At 43.3% G+C, this 27,534-nt stretch overlaps 1 protein-coding gene across 1 annotated transcript in view; it reads left to right on the forward strand.

Moving 5' to 3' along the window:
- The window catches only part of GALNT18 (polypeptide N-acetylgalactosaminyltransferase 18), a 351,293-nt gene that overhangs the window by 20,513 nt on the left and 303,246 nt on the right, over positions 1–27,534 (forward strand). The window lies entirely within an intron of this gene.

Raw genomic sequence — 27,534 nt, forward strand, 5'->3', positions numbered from 1 at the left:
GCTTGAAAGCATTTAAGAGGAGGCTGGTAGCTCCTTAATAGCAACAAGAGCTGCAGTAGGTCAGCTAGACCAGCTAGAAGTTTAACAGAGAGACCCAGAGAAAGAGACATCTGAGAAGAACTGTCCTGTGGGGTTAAAACAAGCCTCAAAGATTGACTTCAAAGACAAAGAAGCCTGCAAAGGAGCCTGAATTTAAGTGTTTCAGACTGTGGAGAAATTTATACCTAAAGTCACTATTGAAAATCAGTTGATGAATGGATAAAGAAGATGTGGTGCGTGTACACACACACACGCACACACACACACACACACACACACACACACACACGGATGTAATGGAATACTACTCAACTATGAAAAAGAATAAAATCTTGCCATTTGCAACAATGTGGGTATAACTGGAGGGTATTATGCTAAGTGAAATAAGTCAGTCAGAGAAAGACAGACATCATATGTTTTCACTCATATGTGGAATTTGAGAAACTTAACAGAAGACCATAGGGGAAAGGAAGGAGAAATAAATTACAAACAGAGAGGGAAGCAAACTATAAAAGACTCTTAACAGAGAACGAACTGAGGATTGATGGGGGTGGGGGGTTGGGAGGATGGGAAAAATGGGTGATGGGCACTGAGGAGGGCACTTGTTAGGATGAACACTGGATGTTGTATTTAAGTGATGAATCATGGGATTCTACTCCAGAGGCCAATACTACACTGTATACACTGTATGTTAGCTAACTTGATGATAAATTATTTAAAAAGAAAAAGAAGAAAACAATAGAGCAGTCAGGTAGCAATTAGTGGAGGCTAACAGCTAGATGTGATTCCAATAGGGCAGTCCAGCCAGAAGCTTCACAGGGAGATAAGTGAAAGTGATAGTAAAACGAAACAAAATAAAACAAACAAAAAACAAACAAGCCAAAGGGCCCTGCTAAACCACTGTCACCCTAGGGGCCTGGGTAGGGGGTCAGGAACATTGTGCACGTGGCCAAAGATACAGTCTCCGGGGATTGACATTAGAGACTACACACTTCGTGGGGTAAAGGATTCACAGAACTAGACCATCTAAATCACTAAACAACTAAGCAAACAACACCCACATGTCCTGAGTGATCATATCCAGAGTGGCTAAAATAAGTTATCTCAAATGTCTGGTTTTCAACAAATACTTAAGAGACATCAAAGACAGGGGAACATAACAGGGGGGGAAAGCAGATAACAGAAACTGTCTTTGAGGGGACCTGGATGTTGGACTTACCAGACAGACTTCAAAAGTAGTTATTCTAAATTTGTTTAAAGAACTAAAGGAAACTTTGATGGAAGAATAGAGGGGAGTAGGATGACAATATCTTACCAATAGGGAATATCAATAAAGATAAATAAAGAACACAGTTGAAATTCTGGACCTGAAAAGTATGAAAAAAGTGAAAAAATTCACTAGAGGCATTTAAAATGAGATTTGAGTTGACAGCACATTTAAAGATAGATCAACAGAATTTATGAAATCTGAAGAGAGAGGAAAAACAAATGAAGAAAAGTGAGCTGAGCCTTGGAGAAATGGAGGACGCCATAAAGTGTACCAGTGGCATGTCTGCTAAGAGACAATGAGAAAACCTTGAAAGCAGAGAACAGAACTCCCCATCACCTGCAATAAGGTTAATAGTATATTTCTCATCAGAAACAATGGAGGCTGAGAATCTTATATATAGCAAAACTATCCTTCAAAAACAAAGGCAAAATAAAGACATCTCCAGATAAATAAAACTGAGAGAATTTGTTGCTATCAGCTCTACCTTATAAGAAATACTGAAGGATATTCTTCAGGCTGAATGCAAGTGGCACCAGACAGGAATTCGCATTTACACACACAAAAAAATAGAGAGTACCAGGAAATGTACATTATAAGCAATTATAAAAGTATAGTTCCATATTTCTCATTTCTTCTCTTAAGAGATTTTAAGAGGAATTGCATAAAGCAGTATATATCATATAATGGTATTGCTGGCATATAACATATAGAAATGTAATGTATTTGACAATAATAACACAAAGGCACAAAAATGGAGAGGAGAGACTAAAGCTACATAAGGAGTAAAGTTTCTATATTTCATTAGAATTAAGTTAAGAGGCTTGGATGGATTAAGATGTATATTGTAAACTCTAGATCAGCCACTAAGAAAATAATCCAATAAATGCAGTTAAAAATCATTAAAGAAATTGAAATGTTCTATAAGAAAATATTCATGTAATTCACAAGAAAGCAGTTAGGAGGAATACAAGAACAAAAAAATTGATGAGCCATAGAGAAAACAAAAAGTAAAATTGCAGGTGTAAATCCAACTATATCAATAATAATATTAAATGTGAATGGATTAAACTATCCAGTCAAAATGTAGAGATTGTCAGACTAGATGAAAGCACAGATGCAACCATATACTGTCTATAGGAGATATACTTTTGATTCATATATAAATTGTTTGAAGGGAAAAGATGGATAAAGATGCAACTATAAGAAAGCTGGTGTGGCTATATTAATATCAGACAAAATAGACTTTAAAACAAAAATATGTTGCTAGAGATAAAGAGGGACATTTTATAACAATAAAAGCTTCAATCGATCAAGAATATATTAGCAATTATAAACATATATGCACTTAAGAACAGAGCCCCAAAATATATGAAATAAAAACAGAAATAATTTAAAGGAGAAATAGACTATTCAACAAAAATAGTTGGAGATAATACCTCCTTTAAATCATGAATGACACAATTAGGCAGAAGTACAAGGTATCTATGAAACACTTCGCTCAACAAAGGCAGAATACATATCTTTCTTAAGCACATGTGGAACATTCTCCACAGTCCATCATATGTTAGGCCATAAAATAAGCCTTGAGAAATTTATAAGGATTGAACTCTTACAAGTACATTCTCTGACCACATGGAATGAGGAATCAATAAGAGAAGGAAATCTCAGGAATTCACAAGTATGTGGAAATTAAACAACACACTCCTAAATAATGGACCAAAGAAGAAATCAAAAGGGAAGCCAGAAGTTGTAGCCCTACCTCACTCCGTACACAATAATTAGCTCAAAATGACCATAGACCTGATTACTAGAGCTAAAACTAGAACATTCTTATAAGAAAACAGTCATAAGTCTTTGTGATCTTGGGTGGGGCAAAGGCTCCTTAGATGTGACATCAAAATCACAAGTGACAAAAGAAAAAAATAGATAAATTGAACTTTATCAAAATTAAAAGCTTTCGTGCATCAGAGGATACTTTTTGAGTGAAATGATAAACCACAGAATTGGAGAAAATACTTGGAAATTATGTCCCTATTAAGGGAGTGATATTTAGAATATATAAGAACTATAATCCACTCATAAATAAATAACCCAATTAAAAAAGAGGCAAAGTGTCTGAATAGACATTTCTTCAAAGAAGATATACAGATGTTTAATAAGCACATGAAAAGATGCTCCACATCGTTAGCTATTCAGGAAATGCAAATCAAAAGCACAATGAGGTATGACTTTACACTTACTAGGATGGCTTTAGTCAAAAAGACAAATAATACTGAGTGTTGGTGAGAATGTAGAGAAGTTGGAATTCTCATAAATTGCTGGGGGCAAAATGGTGCAATCACTTTGGAAACAATTTGGGAATTTCTCAAAATTTTAAATGTAGAGTCACCAAAATGGCCTAGTAACTTCACTTAGGTATATACCCAAGGCAATTGAAAACACGTCCACACGGAAACTTGTACGTGAGAGTTTTTAGCCGAGACATGGAAATAATCCAAATGTCCATCAACTGATGAATGGATAAAAAAGATGTGGTTTATATATACAATGGAATACTACTTGGCAATGAGAAAGAATTAAATCCTCCCATTTGCAACAATGTGGATGGAACTGGAGGGTATTATGCTAAGTGAAATAAGTCAGTCAGAGAAAGACAGATATCATATGTTTTCACTCATATTTGAAACTTGAGAAACTTAACAGAAGACCATGGTGGGGAAGGGGAGGGGAAATATAGTTTCAAACAGAGAGGGAGACAACCCATAAGAGACTCTTAAATACAGGGTTGATGGCAGGAGGAGGGTTGATGGCGGGGGGAGAGGGGGAAAACGGGTGATGGGCATTGAAGAGGGCACTTGTTGGGCTGAGCACTGGGTGTTGTATGGAAGCTATGAATCACAGGAATCTACCCTCAAAATCAAGAGCACACTGTGTACACTGTATGGTAGCCACCTTGACAATAAATTATATTTTTTAAAAAAGTGATGGATGGATAAACAAAATAGTATATCCGTGTAATAGAATATTATTCAGCCATACATACCACAGCATAGATGAGCCTTGAAAACATTATGCTAAGGGGCGCCTGGGTGGCTCAGTCGGTTAAGCGTCCGACTTCGGCTCAGGTCACGATCTCGCGGTCCGTGAGTTCGAGCCCCGCGTCGGGCTCTGTGCTGACTGCTCAGAGCCTGGAGCCTGTTTCAGATTCTGTGTCTCCCTCTCTCTCTGACCCTCCCCCGTTCATGCTCTGTCTCTCTCTGTCTCAAAAATAAATAAACGTTAAAAAAAATGAAAACATTATGCTAAGTGAAAGAAGCTAGATGCAAAAGATTACATATTGTATCATTTCATTTATATGAATAGGTAAGTCTGTAGAGACAGAAAGTATATTAGTATTTGCCTAGGGTTGGGTGTGGGAGTGGGGATGGGAAATGGAGAGTGACTGCTATTGGGTACAGGGCTTCTTTGGGAAGTGATGAAAATGTTCTGAGATTAGGTTGTGGTGATGGAAGCACATGGCTCTGTGAATATACTAAAAACCATTGATTGATACCCTTTAAGTGGACCAGTGGAATGGTATGAGAATTATATATCAACAAAACTGTTTAAAAATTCCATGGGGTTATTAATTTTAAGAACTAACTTAAGCTAGTGAGTTTCTAACTTTGGTGGATGGAAGAGAGTCTTTCTGCATTGAAGACATTCTGGAATGAGGTCTATCCAGAAAGGAACTGCAAATATCAATGTACTGTGGCCATCTAGACCTTAAAGGACTGTGCTTTATCCTCTCTCTCCATACACACATAGAGTCTGGTGCAGAGTAAAATCTACTTTCAATTCCTAAAAGAGGTGTTTACTATGTTTGTCTCCTAGCAAAGAAGAGAGGAGCTGAGAAGCAATTCAAAGCATCCTTCATTTAAAATTCTACCACTCATTGTACAAACATGAGGACCAATTCTTTGAAAAGCCACACAGCACAGGGAAATAATGTTCCAGTGATCATGGGGCTCATCTTTGAAATCTTATCCACGGAACTTGAGAGTGCAGTTGAGAAAGCCTGGAAATTTTTAGATGGTGAAATCACTTATAGTAGCCTCTGGAGACTGTAGAAACAAATCAGGTGTGGTCCAGTTCCATAAATTTCCCACTGGTATTTGAGATGTGGCATGTGGAGAAAAGGGAACAAAAGCCCTTATACACCTGACAACTCCTTTGTTAGTACCAATCTGTTTCTGGAGAAGGAAGGTCAAGCTTCATGGTGACTTTCAGAAATTTGGAAAGCTGAGAAGGGATTTGGGATAGACTTTTCAGGTCAGAGATATTTTAGACTCATGAACAGACAAGGTAGAAAGATCCCTGGAGACCCTCTAGTCCCAGGGCTGCAAATCCAAATGCCAGGCAGGTAACTTAAGTAGCTGATAAGGGCTTGTTGTAATATAACAAGGAACAGTTGGGACTACAGAGAAGTGGACATTGTATGTCTTGCCTAGAGGGGGCTGTAGTGGTCAGACTGGAAAAAAAAAAAAAGCTTGAGTCACGCCTGTTCTAGTCTGACTCCTGACATTTTATCTACAAGAAAGGTGATCAGAGGCCTTGAGAAGGAAATGACTTGTTTAAGTTCAGAGTACTGTACCTTCTGTTTATACTTTAGAGCTATGTTAAAAGATTTCCAGGATGAGGGCATCTGGGTGCTTGAGCCAGTTAAGCATCCAACTCTTGATTGTGGCTCAGGTCATGATCTCGTGGTTCATGAGATTGAGCCCTGTGCCAGGCTCTGCACTAACAGAGCAGAGCCTGCTTGGGATTGTCTCTCTTCTTCCCTCTCTGCCCCTCCCCTGCTCATGCTCTTTTTCTCAAAATAAATAAATAAACTTAAAAAGGAAAAAGATTTCCAGGATGAGTCCCAGACTCCCTTGAAAATAAGCTCCTGTTCTGCCTTTGGCATTTGAAAGAGTTAGGACTCCCATAAAATCATGGGTTTTTTTCTAGGCTCTCTATTTTGTTCCATTGATCTACGTGCCTGTTTTTGTGCCAGGACTATATTGTTTTGATTACTACAGCTTTGTAGTGATCTTGAAATCTGGTATCATGTTACCTTTAGTTTTGTTCTTTTTCAGGATTGCTTTTGCTACCGAGGGTCTTTTGTGGTTCCATACAAATTTTAGGATTTGTTCTAGTCCTGTGAAAAATGCTGTTGGTATTTTGATAGGGATTGCATTAAGTCTATAGATTGCTTTGGGTAGTATGAACATACTAATCTATGACAAAGAAGGCAAGAATACATAATGGGAAAAAGACAGTTTTTAACAAATAGTGTTGGGAAAACTGGACATCTACATGCAACAGAATGAAAATGCACCACTGTCTTATATCATACACAAAAATAAAATCAAAATGGATAAAATACCTCAATGTGAGACCTGAAACCATAAAATCCTAGAAGAAAACATAGGTAGTATTCTCTCTGACATCAGCTGTAGAAACATTTTTCTAGATATGTCTCCTTTGGCAAGGGAAACAAAAGCAAAATTAAACTATTGGGACTATACCAAAATAAAAAGCTTTTGCACAGTGAGGGAAACCATCAACAAAACAAAAAGCTTACCAAATGGGAGAAGATATGTGCAAATGGTATATCTGATAAGGTGTTAATATCTGAAACATATGAAGAACTTACACAGCTCAACACCAAAAAAACAAATCCAATTAAAAATGGGCAGAAGGCGTGAATAGACATTTTTTCAAAGAAGATATACAGGTGACCCACAGACACATGAAAAGATGCTCAACATCACTAACCATCAGGGAAATGAAAATCCAAATGACAAAGGTATATCACCTCACAACTGTCAGAATGGCTAAAATAAAATAAAATAAAATAATAAAAAAATAAGTTTTGGTGAGGATGTGGGGAAAAAGGAACCAGTGTTGGTGGGAATGTAAGCTGGTGCATCTACTGTGGAAAACAGTATGGAAGATCCTCAAAAAATTTGAAAGAGAATTACCATATGATCCACTACTTGATATTTACCCAAAGAAAATGAAAACACAAATTCGAAAAGATATATGCACCCCTATGTTTATTGCAGAATTATTTACAGTAGCCAAGATACGGAAGCAATCTAGGGCACCTGGGTGGCAAGGTCATGATCTTGTGGCTCGTGAGTTCGAGCTCTCCACTCTTAGCGCAGAACCCACTTTGGATCATCTGTCTCCCTCTCTCTCTGCATCCCCTGCTCACTCTCTCTCTCTCTCTCAAAACTAAATAAAAATTGTTAAAAAACCTTAAAAAAAGATATGGAAGCATTCCAATTGTCCATCCATAAATGAATAGATAGATAAGATGTGGTACACACACACACACACACACACACACACACACTGGAACATTACTCAGCTGTAAAAAAGAATGAAATCTTGCCATTTGCAACAACATGAACGGATCTAGAGGGTATAATGCTAAGTGAAATAAGTCAGAGAAAGACAAATACCATATGATTTCACTCATATGTGAAATTTAAGAAAGAAAACAAATGAATAAAGAAAAAAAAAGAGACAGACTCAAATACAGAGAACAAACTGATGGTGGCCAGAGAGGAGGTGGGTGGGTGGATCAATGCAGTATGTGAAGGAGATTAAGAGTACACTTATTGTGATGAGTACTGAGTAATATATAGAATTATTGAATCACTGTATTGTACACCTGAAACTAATATAACACTGCATGTTAATTATACTTGTTTTACAAATAAATAAATAAAAATTCACAGAGTTGGGACTCCCAATGGTAGAATTTTTACGTGAAATATGTTCCTGTGTTTTTCACTGTCTCTAGTTTCCTAAGAAGGAATTTGTATATATCCTTTTTTTGAGTTTAATGTTTTGAGCTTATACCAGGGTCCAGAAGTGTGTTGTGTGCCCACAGGTGAGGGAGCATGGTTTCTGCAGGGAATCATGAAAGAAACTTTGGGGAGGAAGCCCCTTGTTTTGGCCCTGGACAGTGGAACACAGTAGTGAGAAGGCTGACTGGCTCAGGATTATCTAGAAAACTCAGTCCATTTCCTTGTAGGAACAGCATGTCAATATGTTTTTCTCTGCTGAACAATGTGTGGGAAACATCTTTGATTTTTTTTTTCGTAACTGTGCATATAATTTCTTAGCATTTTGCTTCCGGGAATTGATTAAAGCTTTTCTGTCTCTTTAGAATCATTAAATAGAAAAATGTCTGCTGGAGACAGATTGACGGTGTTTCTAGGGACTCACTAAGAGAATAGGAGTCTCCTTAACTGGTTAGAAAGTTTGTTCCGATCTGTGCTGAATAGACACGAATAGCTAATGTTTATTGAGTATTTATTATGTACCAGGTACTATATATGAATTATATCACTTTACCTTCATAGCAACAGTCTGAGATAGGTACTTTTATTATCCCCCTTTTCTGATATTAAAATTGAGGCACAGGAACATTAAATAATATACCCATGGTTACATAGTTACTGGTAATAGGGAAAGAATTGACTCCATGTGGTCTGACAGCAGAGTCTGAACCCATCAAAACTGTATTATGTCAAAATCAGAACATTTAAGTCCTTGTGGTGTCTAATCACAGCTCTCAGGATTAGAGATGTGTTCTCAGGTCCTCAAACCTTGTAGCTGGTGTGTTTTGGTCCCTTCAAAGAGTATGCGAGACCATTTGTATGACTGGGCTCATTGTATTTTTATCTAGCACTAAAGAGGATGTACTTCCATCACTAACAGCCTCCTTTAACCATCACTCCCCCAATACTCACTCAGAAGCAAGCATTTACATAAAGTTGTTTAAAAATGACAGCAGTATGTCCTGGGGGTGGGGGCTGCTTTCCTTGTGGACAGAATGACTGGTTGAAGATATAAGGGAGGAAGAGAAAGTTCAGGCTGTCAAGGCCTCCCCCACTCTGGCCTATAAAATAGAAAGGGAGTGTTTGGGACAATCTTCAGTTACAAATGAGGAACCTGAGAGACACAGATGAGAAGGAACTCCATGAAGTTCATTCAGTTCAGTCAACCATAGGCTAAATAGTGTGCTACATGCTTTATATATGTGATCTCAGTCAATCCTCATAATAACCTTGGTCAGCATACAGAACATTCCTGTTTCACCAATGAAGAAATGGAGGTTTCAGAAACAAATTCGGGGGTGGCATTTCACTCATATATTCCTAGTGTATTGGTGCAGCATAATAGCTAGGGTCCTTCTGTTCGATTTGTACCTCTTTTATTTAGAAGAAAGGAAGTTAACTGCAGTACCAGCTTCCAAATCTCAGTGGTTTTTAACCAGTAAAAATGTATTCCTCACTTACCCAGTGATCAGTGTAGAAGTCTCTGGTGAGCCAACAGTCTTCCTTGTACCCAAGGATATAGCTGGTGAGCCAACAGTCTTCCTTGTACCCAAGGATATAGGCTTGGGCCTTGTAGTCTTCTGCTATGGACCCTCTGCATGGAGCCAGAAGAAACAGGAGGGAACACGGAGAACCTCAGGGAAGGCTTTCATGGGCCAGGACTCAAAGAGGAGCACATGATTTCTGCCATATTTTATTGGCAGGAACTCAGTCATGTAGTTCCTGCCTTACTGCAGGGGAAGCTGGGAAATGTAGTCTGGTAGCCCAGGAAGAAAAGGAAATGAGTTTTAGTGAACATTTGGCAGTGTGCCACATTACCATGCTCTATTGGTTGTTATGTATTTGAGTCTCACCTTAGATTAGGTCACAAAGTCAGCAAGTGATGGAGCCGGGAGTGGGACCCAGGTTTGTGTAACCCCAGATCTGGATTCTTTGCATGTTCTCTTATTCTCTTCCAATGGCCAGATCAAGTTCTGTGGCTCTGGATGCAGGGAGTGTTCCACATGACCGTGTGGTGCCTGCCTTCCTAGGCCATATAGTTCTATGACTCTTGTGGATGCTCTCCCTGTACCTTGCCATGGACTATTTGGGCTGTGGATCTGAGAGTGGGTTGTTGGGAATTTTTGTGAGCAGACCCAGGGTCAGGCCTTTGAAGCTCCTGGCTTGTGTGGTGCTCAGTGGCTATGCTAGGAGTGATGGACAAACTGTGTCACTTTTTCCAGCCAGGCTCAGACTGTCATTAGCATTCAGTAAGGCTGTGAGTCTTGTACAAATCAGCTGTTTAAGGCTTAAAAAAACACAAACTACTGAATGCCTCTCTTGGTTGAAGCTCCTATGAGTTGGAGCTAACAGTTTTCCATGCTGTGGAAAAGGAAAAGGGGAGCCATGGTATAGTGTTTTCATATTTGGGAGTTGTTTTTAGCAATGTGGCCAAATGTGAAGATCTCATGGAATGTGGGTATTCACTTTCTTTGGCAAAGGACATTGCTTGCTCTGTTTTAGAGCTCCAGGTCTTGTTTATTCTGAGGCACAAGAAAGATCTATTGGCTTCATCCATGTGCTTCTTTCCTGGAAAAAAGGCTGGTTTGAATACCTTGTCACCCACTTCCTCACTGGCCCATGGCCCAAGTTGTAGAGTGACTGCAGGCCCTGTCTCCCTCCAGTCCTATGGGGACTCTCAGAGGAGGGACACACAGCTAAACAGCAAGGTCCAAAAACTTCATCCCTTTATTCAGGGATTCAGGATCACTTCATTTTCTCCTGCCATTTGGGAAGGTGATTCCATGCGTGGGGATTCCATGCATGCAGTCCTTCCCAAGATGAAGTCTTGGTATACTATGTCAGTTTTGACCGCAGTCACAGTGCCTACTGGTGTAACTGATTCTGCTGCCTCAGCCCTGAGCAGAAATAGGTATGGTAGTTAAAGAGTTATTATGGGCACTGCTTGTTTTATGGTAATGAAGTGGGCACTAGGAGTTTTCCTAGTTCCAGGTGTCTGGGTGTTAGAAACAAATAACATCTGTTCTCATCAAATGGGAGAATGACAAAGTACAAATCATAAGTCACTCTCAATAAATCCTGGAAGCTGGGGTTTGAGATTTCGAGTGGAGCCTGCCTAGGTGTGTGCATAGAGTGTTGGCAGTATTCCCCTTTGGATAGAGAAAGTAGAACTAAAATTTCCCTGAGCCTGGAGCTGACCCAGACAAATCTCTTCTTGCTTCATGGCGTCCCTGAGTTTTCATCCACCAGAATTGGAAGATGAAGTTGGGTTGGTCAGGATGCTGAATGATTAGGAAAAGAGGATATTACTGAGCCTAGCATCTGCCTGATCCACGGAGAGAATTTATAACCAGTTGGCAGAGGTAAGAATTGATTTACCTGATAGGAATCAAGGTATAACATTACATCATTGTTCCTTCTTTCCTTCCATCTATCCATTCATGCATCCATTGATTTAGTCAACAGACAATGCCATATTCTATCTAGTTGCCCAGAAGGATACAAAGGGGAAGATGTAGTCCCTGCCTACAAGTTCATAGGCCAATATGGGGTAAAGACATGGACAGAGGTAATACATACCCAACATGGCATGTGAGAAGTGCCATAAGAAAGAGACCAACAAGAATGTGTGAGAGAAGGTCAGCAGAGGGTGGACCCATTTCCAGCTGAGCAGATGTGCATAGGTTTGGGGAAGTGTTCACAGAGAAAGAGATATCTGAACTGATCACCGAAAGATGGGTTGGATTTTAACTGCAAAAGGTTGGGGAAAGGAAGGAAGGAAGAAAGACCTATGTGTATAAAGGTGTGGAAGTTAGAAAAGAAAATGTAGATTTGTGAAATGCCTAATCAGTAGAAACATGCCACTCAGTGAATCAGAGGAAAGGCTTTCTGTCTATTTGTTTTTCTCTCTTTCACCTCAGAATTCTGCATTTGGGTTTATATTAATCTTACAGATGATGAAGAAGTCTTCTTGCTTAATCTTTGAAATGGGGGCGTGGGAAGCTGGAGTGGGTGTGGGGCTTCATCTTGCCTTCACCAGCATGGACTTTCCTCGCCTCTTTCACATTGAGCACCTGCCAGGGGACATTAATTTTCCTTGTTATAGATTGGCTTTGATGTTGATGCCTGGTCTTACTCCACTAGGATATAACTTCTGAAATGGAATTTGTGAGGACATTAGATTTTAAGCACCAATCTCAGCTTTTCCTACTTTAGGGGATTTCCCCTGTGCAACTGTGGATGATCTGGCAAGGCTGAGTCTAGAGCTCCCATTCAAAGACTGCCTTGAGCTAGAGGGAGCTCCTTTCTAGATATGGTCTTAGATGTGGCTGCTGCTCATTCCCATCTTACAAAAACTGCCCGCTCTTGCATCTCTCATTGATTTGGTGTGTAACTGATTCTTCAGAGGCAAATCTGCTTGACTGACCATGTCAGTCTATATGACATAGTGACTTGGGCATTCATGGTGTTTCCAGCCAGTGTTCATCCCTCTGGAATATTGTTTCATCCAAATCTCAAGTTGCCCTCATCATCCTTGAGGGAATGAGCCAATGAAGGTTGATACTCAAATATATGAGTAACTGATGTGGCATTTGGCAGTTTCTGGTCAGAGCAGATCATGGCTATAGTGCTAGAGCAGGGTGCTGGAGAACCCCTGCTGTGCCAGACAGTAATTGTTTAGTTCCTGGATTTGGGAGGCATTGGAGTGCTGGGGGAGGGACCAGGATGGCAAGTGGTAGTGAGGCATCTGTCAAGCGGTGGGGGATAGTGACTTTTTACAAAATGGTAAGACTTTTACTATTCAATATTTTTAGTATTTTAATAACCAGTATGGTGTACATCTGCTAAATATCAATCCTTCACACATTATATTTTACCAACCTTGCTCTGACTATTTCCAGCCCAAGGAAAAATGTCCCTGTTTTCTTCTGCTTGTCAATAAGGCAGATTTTATTGGGATATGGAGGGGTACACGCTTGGGTCTTAGGGATGCTGGGCCCTGAACAAGTAGAATATCCCATTGTCTAGCATTAGTTTAAACATGTTGTTCTGAAGTGTTTTGAGTATAGGACTCCTTTATGCTTTTAAAAATTATTGAGGACCCCAAAGAGCTTTTCTCATGTGGGTTACATCTATCAATATCTACCACATTGGAAATTTAAACTGAGAACATTTCAAAATAATCACCTAATTTTTAAGTTAATAAATGTGTTAGTTTATTTACAAATGACAACAATGAACACAATTACACTTCAATATAAATGACATTTTTTAATGAAAAAGAACTATAATTTTCAAAACAAAAGCTACTTTTTTGGGAAGAGTGACACTGTTTTACATTTTAAGAAATCTCATGTCCAGAAAAGAAAGCTAGATTCTCATATCTGCTTGTGCATTCAGGCTGTTGCAAGCTGTTGTTTTGGGTGAAGTGTATGAAAACCATTCTTTACATGGATATATAGATAGAAAGGGGAGGGGTATTTTAGTACCATTTCAGGTAATTGTGGCTATTCTTCTGTGATACTGCACCCAAACTGGACAAGTGGTAGGTTTTCAGAGGCTAGTTGCAATGTGGAATCTGAAATCATATAAATAAAAAAATTTTTGTACTCTATTACATTAGAATCCACTGTACTTTTCTTGTACTTTTATGCTTGTATCTTTTACCCAAGACTGATTTTGTAACACTTCACACTGTTTGTTGGAAAAGATAGCTTCACTGATTAAGCAGATCTTCTAAATGTTGATATCTTTTATTCTACAGTAACACAAATTATTTTCATTAATATTACCATTGATATCATCAGAAGCCCATGAATGTTGGGAAGCTATCAAGCCCATGATGGTGGGTGCAACTTTTCCAAAACTGTAATTTTTGCTTAAGAGCTTGAATTTTATCATTGGGAAAAATTCCTCATTAGTTTCCTTGAATTAACTAACTCCCTTCTTTAATTTTTAAAAGATTCCCAACTTTGAATAATCATTCAATTCTATCGGTTAGTGTTCTTCCAAGTAAAAACAGCGTTCTATGAAAAACGTGGCTAGTTCAGTTTGCAACTCAAACAATCATACAAGCACTTTTTCTGAAGAATACCATCATATTTTAGTCTGCAGTAGGGATAGTTTGTGTGTGTTTATGCTTATAGATATTGCTGAATAAATAGGAATAATTTACACTGTGGCTCATTGGTTTTGCTTGTTTGCACTCCAGGCTCCGCAGGAATCTCCAGGAGCAAACGGCCCTCTGAGTATTTCACCAAAGGCTTTCCTTTCTGTCCTTAAATGTTCCAATATGCTCTGCTGAGCTCTGCCCACCCCGTGCACTGGTGAGAATGTGGCCAGTTGAAATGCCCTGAGAACAGGGACCAGTGTCTTTCGTGATGTTGACCATCGGCTTTCCATCCGTTAGTAATCTGATGTCTCTAAGGTTCCTGTTTACTTTGATTTACTTTTCTAAGACTGTAAAATACAAGCTGTCCCCTTGTGTTTGTATGGGCTTTTTTTAATTTTTTTTCCTGGCACAGTATCGTGTCAGTCCTTTAGTTTCCTATCCCCAACTGTTGGCAGGACAGTTTGCTTCCATTTTACTGCCTCTGGCTACTTGTCGGTCTTTTGGAACCAAGTCCCTGGAATTCAGGGACCCCCCTTTTTTTCCTGCTTCCTCTTTTGGCTCCTCTCTAAGTGTCCTCTTCTATCTGCTTGGCCACACTCTTCAAAGCTTAAACCGTCTCTAGCTAGCCAGCTCATGATGTGTTTCCTTTCTGAATTCTCGTGCCCTCACGAGAATTTGGTTCATCTCTGTTCATTGAGTGTGACTGTGTGCTCTCATTTTGTGGAGAGCTACTGACTTGCCCAAGACTGAAATTCACTTATCTAGATCCTCTGTTGGTGTTGCAATCATATGCTTCTGCAGATTGGGTGATGCCTTCGTCTCTCCCTCCTGGGTCCAGTTAATGCCTGACACATTGTGAAGATTCAGCCACTGCTGGCTGGTAGAGTGGAAATGGCCAGTTTGGCAACATTTTCCTGGCCATATATGTGGTCAAGGCATTGTAGATATCTTGATGTGCTCCATCAAGGTCTGCCTTTGAACGAGTGGCATCTCATAGGACCTCTGGTCTTTTGATATTCTGTCTTTGGGGAATGAGATGTAAGTGTGTCCTTTGCTAGTACCATGTGGAGAAGACTTTAGTAGCTACAGTCATTCTTATTTATTAATTAAAGTACATTCATGTACTTTACAGCTAGAAACAGAGCTAGCAACCTTTTTACCCTCTGGATTTTATTTTCACCATGGATTCTGATATTATGCATTTATTCATTCATTCAAAATATGCTAAACATGCTATAAAACTATATATGGGGTCAGTCTATATGACATAATGACTTGGGCATCATGGTGTTTCCAGCCAGTGTTCATCCCTCTGGAACATTGTTTCATCCAAATCTCAAGTTGCCCTCATCATCCTTGAGGGAGTGAGCCAATGAAGGTTGATACTCAAATATATGAGTAACTGATGTGGCATTTGGCAGTTTCTGGTCAGAGCAGATCATGGCTATAGTGCTAGAGCAGCATGCTGGAGAACCCCTGCTGTGCCAGACAGTAATTGTTTAGTTCCTGGGGCTGGGGGGGGGGGCATTGGAGTGCTGGGGGAGGGACCAGGATGGCAAGTGGTAGTGAGGCATCTGTCAAGCGGTGGGGGACAGTGACTTTTCACAAAAATGGTAAGACTTTTACTATTCAATATTTTTAGCATTTTAATAACCAGAATGGTGTATGTCTGCTAAACCTGCTAACCCTGAAACATATTATTTGTTTTATATATGCTATATAAAACATGCTATATTCCAGGCACTGTGTGAGATCCTCTGGAGGATACAGAGGCATTACCTGATGGTCATGGTCTACTGGGGTAATGAGATGTGCACACAGAGAATGAGCATCCAGGAGGAACAGGTGCCAGGAGAGAGAACCCAAGAATTGTCCTCAAAGAATGGAAGAACAGGGGTGGAATTGGCTTTATCTTTCATAAAGGAAATGAGCAGGAGACCGATATCTCGAGCCTAGATCTGTGATATTTGGAAAAATCCCTTCACATAGTGACAAATTGAATGCAACTTCTCAGTAAAGAGCTGGAAAGTACCAGTCTCTGCTGGTCCTCACAGCTTCTGCAGAAGAGTACATGAACATCCTTCCTGAGGTGTGTGGACAGGACTTGGAGAGGGGCCAGTGCCTTTCAGTTGGGATAGACAATAAACATGGGGGATAAGATGGCACAGGGGTATCTTGGACTCTTCCTCCCATTGGCCCATGGTGGTCACATCTTCAGGGGTGTGTGTGGCAGTGTGTATGACTAGGGTACTGTGAGTGAGAGATAAGGCTGATAGGGGGTCTGTTCCTCATTCAGTATCAAGGGTGGTCTTTTAAAAAGTGCAGTCAATAAATAAATAAATAAAAATACAGTCATATGAGAGCACTCTTCCTAAAGCCCTGTAATGGTTATTCATTATATAAAGACTAAATCCGGAGTGCCTGGGTGGCTCAGTCGGTTGAACATCTGACTCTTGATTTCAGCTCAGGTCGTGATCCCAAGGTCATGGGATTGAGCTCCACACTGGGCTCTGTGCTGAGTGTGGAGCCTGCTTGGGATTCTCTCTCTCCCTCTGCCCCTACCCCACTTGCACATGCACACATTTCCTCTCTCTCCTAAAAAAAAAAAAAAAGAAGAAATTCCACCTCCTTGAATGGGTCTTGCAAGACTGTTTTTGTGAGTTTCTGCTACCTTATGCTGTAGTAACACCTCCAGTGCTTTCAAAGGTGTATTTCTGGTTCACAGTGGATATCAGGTTTTCTTCACATGACTTCTTCATTCCGGGATCCGGGCTAAGGGAGCAGCAATGGCTGAGTATTGTAATGGCTCTTAACTCGTTCCCTCAAAGAATATCACTTTTGCTCATGTTCCACTGGTCGAAGCCATGAGATCACCTCTCACTGTGGGGCTGGACACATCATCCCCATTGGGTAGTACTTCAAATCCCAGGGCAATGCATAGACCTGTGTCACTCTCTTACAGGAGGATAGCGAATACTTGGGAACCGTAACGCATCTTCCTGGAGGCCCTTTGCCCTCTAGCCTGCCGTCCATTCCCGGCACTCTCTCAGTTCTCTCTTTGCTGTTGCCCCACAGCCTGTGCTGCTTCTGAGACACCCCAGCTATGCTCCTGCCTCGGTGCCCCTGCCCAGAGGGCTACTATCTGCATGGCTTCCCGTCACTTCATACAGCCCTGTGCTTAGATCTCACTTCCCAGAGAGGCTTGCTTTGACAACTGTTCTCTTTCCATTGCCTCTGCTTTGTTTTCCTTTGTACACATATAGTCACTGGAGATTCCTTGATATATCTGCTTATTGGTCATCTTTCTCCTCCCCTAGATTTTGGAACTGTCGTGGGGCAGGGGCTAGGCCCTCTTCCTTGGCATCTCATGTACCTGGATGCCTGACACTTGATGGGCTTTTAGCAAATACATGTTGGATGAGTCTTTGGTCACCTGTAGGACAATCAGGTCAGTCCCAAAGCAGAGAGGCTCCCAGCAGAGGGGGGTAGCAGCCTCTTTGGGAATAAGCACAAGCCTCTAACCAGCCTAGATGCTTTTGTCCTGCTGAGCATGAAACAGACACGTGCATTCTTTTTAGGCCCCTACATGAAGTCTTTCCCCTTCATCTGCAAGCCTGGCTAGGAAGGGTGGTGGAGCCAGGTGTTAGGAAGCACCAGTCGGCAGCCCCTGTTGAATTACCAAGTTGCTGCACCCTTCCACAGCCCTGCTGTGGGCAACGGTGACAGATGACCTGGGCTTGTGGTCGGGTTGAGAATGAACAGGGAGGGGACAGCTGGGTGGGTGGGAGATCAGCTGGAGTCTCAGCTGCCTCTTTCTGCTTGGATCAGCGTTCAGATCCAAAGTAGCCAGGAGGTCGGCCGTGAATTCCAGGTGGGCGAGAAAAGCAGAAAATCCTGGCAGGCATCCCTGTAAGGCAGGAATTACACATGACCAGGACCTGGCTGTGTTTAGGGCCCATTTGTGGCTGCATGAAAAATGAATTTGTCACATGAGTCAGAGCCAGCGGGACTCAGCGAGTCTGTGAGTCCAGGTAACAGCCAGAAAGCCAGGCTTGCCTGGGTCCTGCCTCTTGCCCTGGCCTCTCCCTTTGCCCTGTGCCAAGTCAACCCCACACCAGTATACACTGTGTCCACCCACCCCTGCCCCAGCTCTGCTCCACTCCTCAGACCTTGGAGTACTTCTGTCCTGATTTCTGAGCAATTAGGAAGTTGAGGTCTTTAGAGTTGCCACAGCTGGGACTCAGCAGGCCCGCTCCTCTATGGACACCAGCAGATAAACAAAACCCACCCAGCACATACATTTTTCTTGTCAGTACAAGACAAGACATACTGTCTCCCTCTCTCCCAGGGGTGAGGGAATGGCAGAGCAGGATTCAGGGTGGCACCATGAAGGAGGACACAATCCGTAGTGTCCTTTCACTAGAATATCCTCAGGCTGGAGGAGGACAAAGTTCATAGACGCCCCTGTGCAATTGCCAGGGTAGTGTGGAAATAACCCATGATCCTGTGGCTATTAGACCTGTTCTTGGAGATGTTATCAGCAGGTAGGAGTCACTCACCCTCTGTTTTCCTTCCTGCTGAGCCCAGGAATGAGTTAGGTCCCCATTCGGCCAGGAGGAGAGACAGTCCTAATGTGGGGTGATGATAGGTGGAGGCAGGGCTGATGGTCACTGGAACATATTGTGTGGCCATGTAGGCCATCTTGACAAGTATCTTTTGGGGTTGGTTGGGTGTTCTGCTTGAGCAGTGGCCATCCTATTCCAGTATCAAGTAGTTTGCATATTATTCCTGTGTGGAGGTCTCATTAATCTGTAACCTCCAGTGGCTGAACTGCCTGGCCTTGGAACTTGGAGCATTTGAACTTGAAAAATGAGTAAGAGTTAAGTAGCAGCAAGGTGAAGGGAGGGATTCCAAGTTAAGGGAACAGCCAGAGACACGAGAAAGCCTGAAAGATTCAGGGGTTCTCATCCTGGGGATCATTTTATGAAAGCCTTTGGAAAGGAGAACCCAGAGGAAGGCCTCAAGGTGGAGAAAGAACAAGATGGCACCTTCTCAGTCAGCCTCTAAAGGATCAATTAACAGATGACATTTGCCCTGGGCCTGCCAGGTGTTTTCACAAAGGGGTTTGCATCTTGGGAACAGACTAGAAAACCTAGGCCCGAACACGGAGACACACTGAAGGTCACACAGTGAGTTAGTGGTAAAGCCATGGTTAATCTGATTGTTGAATAGAGGCCTCAGTTTCCCAGAAATATCTCTTATCTATCCAAACGTCTATCTATCTATCCATCCATCCATCCATCCATCCATCTCTGTATCTCTCAATCATCTCTCTCCTTGTCTCTCTAGTCCACTTAATTTCCCTTTCACTTACTTGTCCAAAGTTGAGTGATACAGAACTTTTCATCATTCAAATTCCCTCCATTCTGACCTTTCTTTCATTACCGTAGGAAATCTGTTGTGCTGAGGTTTGGGGAGCATCTTTTGTTGAGCCTGTGGGTCTCAGGAAGCCCTTGTCCAGGTACACTTACTGAACCACGGCTTAGCTGTGTGCTGTGTGCAGACCCAGTGTGTTAAAACTGCCTCCTGACAACCCCCCTCTCCCAGTGCTCCTGGAACTCTCTCCTAACTGAAACAGGCTAAAATGTGGAAATTTGTTCTTGAGCGTTGCAGGGCTCAGCACACTGATGTATGAAATTGTCTGTTGGCATGGCCTCAGAGCACAATGGAATGGGCTTAATCGTTTCTTTAGAAAGGGACAGATTATCGATTAGTCCTAATCACACGTGCTCTTTCCCTGCCTTTCCCCACATTGCAGTTATGGGGTACCAGAACTTAGGCCCGTAGGGTACTTTGACAGTGGTCCAGGGGCTGTGGGCCTGATGGGTAGGGGTGAGGACAGAGACCCCCACCTCCACCCTTATGTCCACCAGAGCAGCTCTGTCCTATCAGTTTAAGACATTGGGATTCACATAGGAATTTTTTTTTAATTTTTAATTTAATTTTTTTTTAAATTTACATCCAAATTAGTTAGCATATAGTGCAACAATGATTTCAGGAGTAGATTCCTTAGTGCCCCTTACCCACTTAGCCCATTCCCCTTCCCACACCCCCTCCAGTAACCTTCTGTTTGTTCTCCATTTTTAAGAGTCTCTTATGTTTTGTCCCCCTCTTATTTCTGTTTCCCTTCACATAGGAATTTATTTGGATACACAGGACCCACTAACACAAGTTTGGAAATCATTGTTTGGAATGAGCAAGCCATACAGCCAGGCCAAGTAGCCTGCTGTCTGTTGCCTCCAAGCCCTGCTTAAGCCTGGAGAGATGGTGGCAGCTGGGCCTCAACTCAGCCCTCACTAGTGCCAGCTGCGGGCTGACCAGGGGGCCCAGCAGGCTCCTGAGAGGTGGCCCCATGCCATGGCACCAGAGGAGGATGCTTCCTCTGTCGTCACCACCACTTGGCCCAACCAAATGCCCAGACTCACGTTTTCCCCACACTGGGATTATCTGTCCTTAGCCAGTTCCTAGCCACCTTGCATGTCTGCTGGGATGCTGCTGGCCGGGAAACTTGAGCTGCCCCCTCCTGTCTGGGTACAGCTCCGGAGGTGACCTGGCCCTTCCCCAGCTGTCCAGCAGTGCTGGCCTCACCTCCTTCCTTCCTGAAGCCGAGGGCAGAGAGAGGCCACCCATCTCTTTTGGATCTCCAGGGAGTCAGTTGTTCTAAGCCTCAAGTTCTTAGCTGTTGGCAGAGCCCTTTCAATTTCTAAGCAGACACAAAGCATCAGAAGTCCAATTTTAGGAAATGGCTGGTGAGGAAAGGATGGTTGGGATTGTGCCTTTCTCTTTTCTCCCCATCACTGCCTTCACTTCTGCAGCAGGAGTCCCAGAGGAAGGTGGCAGCTGGGAAGGACACCGCGCTGCCCGTTTGTGCTGCACCTGGGAGGCCCTGATCTCCTGTGACATGCAGCCCTGACTCACCCTCACCTCCTGGCTCCAGGACCTGGGGTCTCTTCCTGAGATGCCTTGTTGCTTTTTCTCTGTCTTCTGTCTTTAAAAGCCAAGCAATAAATCCATCTGGCAAAGGAAAGGATGAAAGGGAAACCTCTTCTTAATTGGCTCAAGGCCATTGCACACATTACCAGGTGTACTCAAGCTGCAATTTACTTTTTAATTAAAGTTCCTTCTATCTACAAGAGAGCTGAATGTTGGGCCAGTGTGCTGTCACTTGAAAAGGGTGTTTGGGGGAGCAGTGACAAGGAGAAAGCGAGGAGATCATTTGGCTGGTGGACTTTAATTTTTTCCCTTCTTGTTCTTTTTGGTTCCTCCTTATGGGTGTCTCTCTTTTCCTAACCAGTGACCGGAAGGAGGGTCTGTCCTGGATCCTTGTCCAAACCCGATGATTGCTGGGATTCGATTGCCTCACACCTTTCCCGGGCCCTGAGTCTGTGGCCCCAGGGACATTGTCAGCCGCCACAGCATTTGAGCATATTCTGGGGTTCTTCTCAGAGTCGCCTCTAGGTCTGGCTGTGGCCCGTGCACCTGTGGTTTCTTCTTTGCTCGAAGTCAATGCTGGAAAGAAAACCACTCATTCAGGCACCCTCATAGGCATTCACAGCATCTTCTCTTTAGGGAACGTGGGAAGGGCCATGGGGAAGGTCACAGCTCCAGGTACAGGTCTTGCTTCTTCTCTCAAACTGCCATAGTCTTTCCTCTCGTCATATAGGGTGGTTTCCTGCTTCTTGGAAGCCTTGGTCACACCATCCTCACCCAGGCCCTGTCTTCTTGCTTCTGTCGAAGCACTTCCCAAACCAAGAATCTTCCTGACAAATACACTCTCTCCCTCAGGTGGGCTGCTGAGAACTTGTCTGCCTCCCCATTCCACTAAGATTAAAGGATCCATCTTTCCTAGGGTCTGTCTTTGAATCATCTAGCTCTGCTGGCTTCTGGGTGTGGAGCCCAGGATTTTGTGGGCTCACTTAGGCCCCCTAGATTGGAGGGGAGAGAGTGGGCACAGACCTCTTGCTGTTGACACTGTCTCTAATGAAACAGAACCCGAAGGGGCAGCATGTTTGCACTTTGGGGGTGTGTGAATGGCTTCCTTTTCTGTCACTCAGTGATCACGCAAATCCCAATATTCTAGGCAGTTTCCAGAGAGTGGGCAGGGAAGGTTCAGACAGGGCTGACCCAGGAGCAGGGCTGGGTGAGCAGGGCTGCCCCTGCTGGAGACAGGCTCCATTCTGTGGCCTAGGGCAATGCGTGAATCAGTAATTCCCACAGTGCTCTTCACAAGGGCCTGAAAGTGAGGATGATAATCAGAATGATGGCTAACATTACTGAGCCCTTGGTATGGGCGGGCACTTGCTGAGTGCAGCTCAGACATTCTTCCATTCAATTCCCACCACCAGCTGTGAAGTAAGTATCATTATCCCCATTTAAAAGAATAATTTTTTTTAACATTTATTTATTTTTGAGAGACAGAGAGAGGCAGAGCATGGGCAGGGGATGGGGAAAGAGAGAGAGAGATACAAGGTCTGAAGCAGGCTCCAGGCTCCGAGCTGTTTGTTAGCACAGAGCCTGATGCAGAGCTCGAACTCACGAACTGCGAGATCATGACCTGAGCTGAAGTCGGACGCTCAACCCTGAGCCACCCAGGCGCCCCTCATTATCCCCAGTTTAGATGAAGAAATGGATTTTCGGTTGCACAGCCAGTCAGCGCCGTGGATATGTGGTTTACCTCCAGGTGACAGTCAGACAGTCTGAAGGGCAGCAAATATAGACAATGGCTGAGGTTTGAGTTTTGGTCTCTCTGTCTATAGAAGGCCCACTCTAATATCCAGTCCCCAGTGGTCCCGGGCCAGGGGCTCTCCTGGAACGAGCAGTGAAGGCCTGCCCTCAGCCAGCAGCCCCATGTGGTTCTATCTCTGGAACTAATGGTGTGCATTCACACTGGGAAAGCTGGGGCTCGGGCCATGGCCAAAGGAGAGAAATTTGCTCTGTGCAAAAGCAAAGGCGGGGGAAAAAAAAAGCTTTTTAAATGATAGTTTGGGTTTCAGCTACAGAACACATTCTTATCACATTCTTATTCTCAGATACTATGATGGGCTCCACACCCAGAGGCCTGACCTCATTAGTTCCCTGTGCTAAGGCCCAGACCTCAGCTTGAGCTTCAGAGTTGGGCGGGCCTGTGCTTGAATCATAGCTCCACCTCCTTCCGGCTGTGTTCACTAGGCAAACTATTTAACCACTTGGAGCTTTGATTTCTTAATCTGTAAAATGGGATCATAATCTCCTCCTGTGATCGTGGTGAGACCTGATGAAGGTCACGTATATAGAGTGCCTGGTATGCCATGGCACATGTGCCTGCATGAAGTGCAGAACATTTCAACAAATGTTAATAGCCCCCCGCTTCAACCGCTCCCCCTGCCATCCCCACCACAATCCCACTTTCCTCTCTTTTCAACAACATCTTGTGGTTGATCTCCTTGGGGGAAACTAATTGGAATGATATTATGTTCTGTCATTTAGATTTTTTCCCTTAATTATTCTGAACTCAGGTCATGATGCCAGGATGAGCCTCCACACGGAAGCCCAGCCTGGTCAGTAGGGATGGGGGACCTGACCAAAAGACCCCTTCCCAGAATCAGGGCCCTGGAACCTAATCAGATGCAGTGATACCAGGAGAAGCCCGCTGGCCATAGAGACACAGCATGTACTATCTCCTGGCCAACTTTAATACACGCCTTCTGGGAAAAAAATGGCAAGTAGATAGCCAGGTGATTCAACAGAAGAGCTTGAAACCCTGGCTCTGTCTTTCTGAGTGATCCTGGGTTAGTTGCTGCACCTCTCTGAACCACAGTTTCTTCTTCTGTGAAGCGGGGTTCAGATCACCCCCTCCTACTGTTGTCATGACAGTCACATTGTAAGTTTTCAAAGATGGTTATTATCTTCAGTATTTATCTGTTGAATATAACTGAAGTATTATCTTCAGTTATTATCTTCAGTATTTGAGCCCGGTATCACTTTTTCTTCTCAAAGGGATGACTGCAGTGATAATTTGTTTTCCCTAGAGTAGTTGACGGCTTATGAATGGAGTCCCTTGCTTAGCTGAGTGACTCATCTTTCCTTCCTTCCCTGTCTTCTCCTCTGCCTTGTGCTTCTCTTTCCTCCCTTCCATTGTTTCATAGCATCTGCTCTTTGTCAGACGTGCTGTGCTGGATGTCAGGGAGAACGTGAGGCTGGACAAAGCACTTTACACCCTTGAGGAACTCATGTCCTCATGTAGAAGATAATAGGACATGAGTTCCAGGGCAGGAGAACTGGAGTCAATTTTTGCCTAAAAGGAACTTTGAGGTCATCCTATCCACATGAGGAAATGGAGGCTCTGGAGGGAGAATGGTGTGGACCCAGGGTCTTCCAGCTCATATCTAGCCTCTTCACCTAGCCCTGTGTAGGTTGGAGAGGTAAGAAGGGAGGGTCTTGCCTTAGATTATGAGGAAAAGCTTTAGTGGAGCAAACCCTTGAACTGGGCCTTGAAGATTGTTTAGAATTCTGGAAGGCAAAGGTGTGGGGTAGGCAGTGTTTGCCAGGAAGAAGGAATGGCTTGAGCAAAGGTGTGGCAGCTAAAAAGCAGATGCTGATCAAGCGATGGCAAGTGGTTCTGGAGTGAGGAAGAGACACCTTGGTGAGGGGTGGGAGTCCCCCCACTGCCCCTGCAGAGACCATGAGTGACCACCTAGTGCTTCACAGATGTGGTGAATTGGTTCCCACCCTCCAGTGCCCTGCCAGGAATTAATTGTATTCATGGTAATGAGCTTAGACCCTGGACACCAGGCTGGCTTAAATAAACCTCTCTTAGATGTTGAATTTATGATGTGTTATGAGCAGTAACGTGACTGGGCACATGCTAGATAGATGAACCCAAATACTTAAAGAAACCTGGTCCCAAGAATGCCGGAGGAAAACCCCTCATGATAAATCATGGCTATTAATTTGCATGCTTTGGGTCTGCTAGGCTGGAGCAAACAATTCTTTAGTATCCCAGGAGTGTTGAGCAGCAAGCCTTTATGAACACTCAGAGTAATTTATACTAATGCTTCTGCTTGTCCTTGGTTTTCTAACATGACTCCTTCGCTGGGGGAGATATTGAATTGGCTCCATCTGTTTTGTGTGGCTCTTCCAGTCGTCCTGCAGAAGGGATTCCCTTTTGTCATCAGCTCCTGCCTGTACTCAGGGTGTCTGGCTTCCTTTTAGCCATCTTGGGAAGTGATGGGTGCTGGTAGGTGGACTTTTCCCGATGTGAAACAGACTTTAGATTACCTTGGTGAGGTTTATTTCCTCATGAGACATCCTGGCAGCCATGGTGCTGTGGGTTCCTTTAAGTGGATGAAGGGCCAAGCCAGAAGGTAGGTCTGATGCTTCCTCCTAGAGGATTTCATATCATGCAGCATGGTTAGAGTTTAGAGATGTTGTTAGGAGTTGAGGGAGGACCATGTATTTTGATCCTTTCAAGGCAATGCATGATTGTACAAAAGTTCAGGGCTGTCTATCCAAATCGGGTTGTTAAGTCCAGACCAAAGGGAAGGCTCACTCACTGTGTGCCTGGCCTTCAGGCTCCCTCTACTCTCCCAGCTGGAGGGAGCAGATTTGAACAGCTTGCTCATCTCAGCAGGGCCAGAGGTTCATTTGTAGGCTTCCGAAGCCATTTGCCTTCTCTGGCCCTTCTGTAAAATTAGGGTCCAGTTTTGTTTTTGCTTTTGTTTTTAGTCTGACGTAGCTGGCAATTGTCCTATCTGGAGACCATTTTCCCAGATGATGCCACAGACAACCATTGGGAAAGGTGGCCTCCCTGTCACTGGAGCTGATAGAGCTTGTCATGTGATAGATACATGATCGCCCTTTCTCTCTCGTGGGGGGTGGGGAGCCATACCCACAGTAATTGATCTGTTAGATGCTTATCTGCTATTGAAAGACCTTCTGATGTCACGTGGTGGGCTCAGACTGACGAGTTGGGTTGGAATCCCAAATCCACCTGGGAGATTTGGGGAGCCAGCCTATTTCCCTGAGGTCTTTTTTCTAAAATGAGAATCTTGATAGAACAAGCCGAACTTTAATATTGTCATGAGCACCAAATGAAATGGTGTACAGAGAGTCCCAGGGTGGCACCTCAAACACAGTGGGGTCGATGCACCAGCCTCCTGGAGCATAAAGGATCAAGGTGAGCTTCATGAAGTCGGTCTTCCAAATGAGTTTACTGAGACAATGAGGAAGATACACGATAGAAAATAGGACATCCCCTTCAGTCACACAAAGCCCTTGGTGGAGAGAAAATCTGTCCTCACGCCATCTCACATTTTCCCATTGGAGACAGAAGATGTGTTCTCCATCAGCCTTTTGCTGACCCAGCAGAGCATGTCTTCCCAGGAAGGTGAGGTTTCTGGGGAAATGGAAGACCAAATAGCATCCCTACCTCCCTCTTGCCTTTTCCTTTTGCTGAGCTTCAGATTCTGCATCTGTAAACAGGATAATAGAACCCAATATGGCCCGGTGGTTGTGAAACTGTAATAATACCATCTCTGAAAGACACCTGGGTGGCTCAGTTCGTTGAGCGTCCGACTCTTGGTTTTGGCTCAGGTCCTGATCTCATTGTTCATGGGATCAAGCCCCATGTCGGGCTCTGTGCCAACAGTGTGGAGCCTGCCTGGGATTCTCTCTCTGCCTTTCTGCTGCTCTCTCTCAAAATTAATTAATTAATTAATTAAAAAATAATATCATCTATGAGCAAGTTCTTGGTTCTCAGTAGTGCTTGCTTAATTGTGACTCTTCATCTTGGCCTAACCAATACTTGAGGTGGGCACACCTATTTCGGCATAAGGCTGAAACCCCTTTAACTCAGTCCTGTCAGCCTTCCCATATGCTCCAGGATGCTGTGGGATAGGGGGATTTTTCTTCAGTACCTAAAGCTGTGTGTAGGGAATTTCCAGGATACAGATGTGAGGTATGAGCCTCCGCTCACAGCATTGGCCTTGTCAAAGCTTCTCACCATAAAGGACATGAAGTGCCCTGTGGGGGGCGCTGTGGCCCTGGAATGGCAGGGTTTTGGAGCTGGGACTATCTGAATCAGATCCAGTGTCCACTGCTTGCTGGCCCTGGGACACTTTAATTAGTGTCCCTCATACTCAGGTTTGTCACCTGTAGAATGGGCTAATAAAAAGACCCACTTCATGGAGCAACTGTAA

This window comes from Panthera uncia, chromosome D1, assembly GCF_023721935.1.
Source record: "Panthera uncia isolate 11264 chromosome D1, Puncia_PCG_1.0, whole genome shotgun sequence".
In the NCBI taxonomy this organism is placed as follows: domain Eukaryota; kingdom Metazoa; phylum Chordata; class Mammalia; order Carnivora; family Felidae; genus Panthera; species Panthera uncia.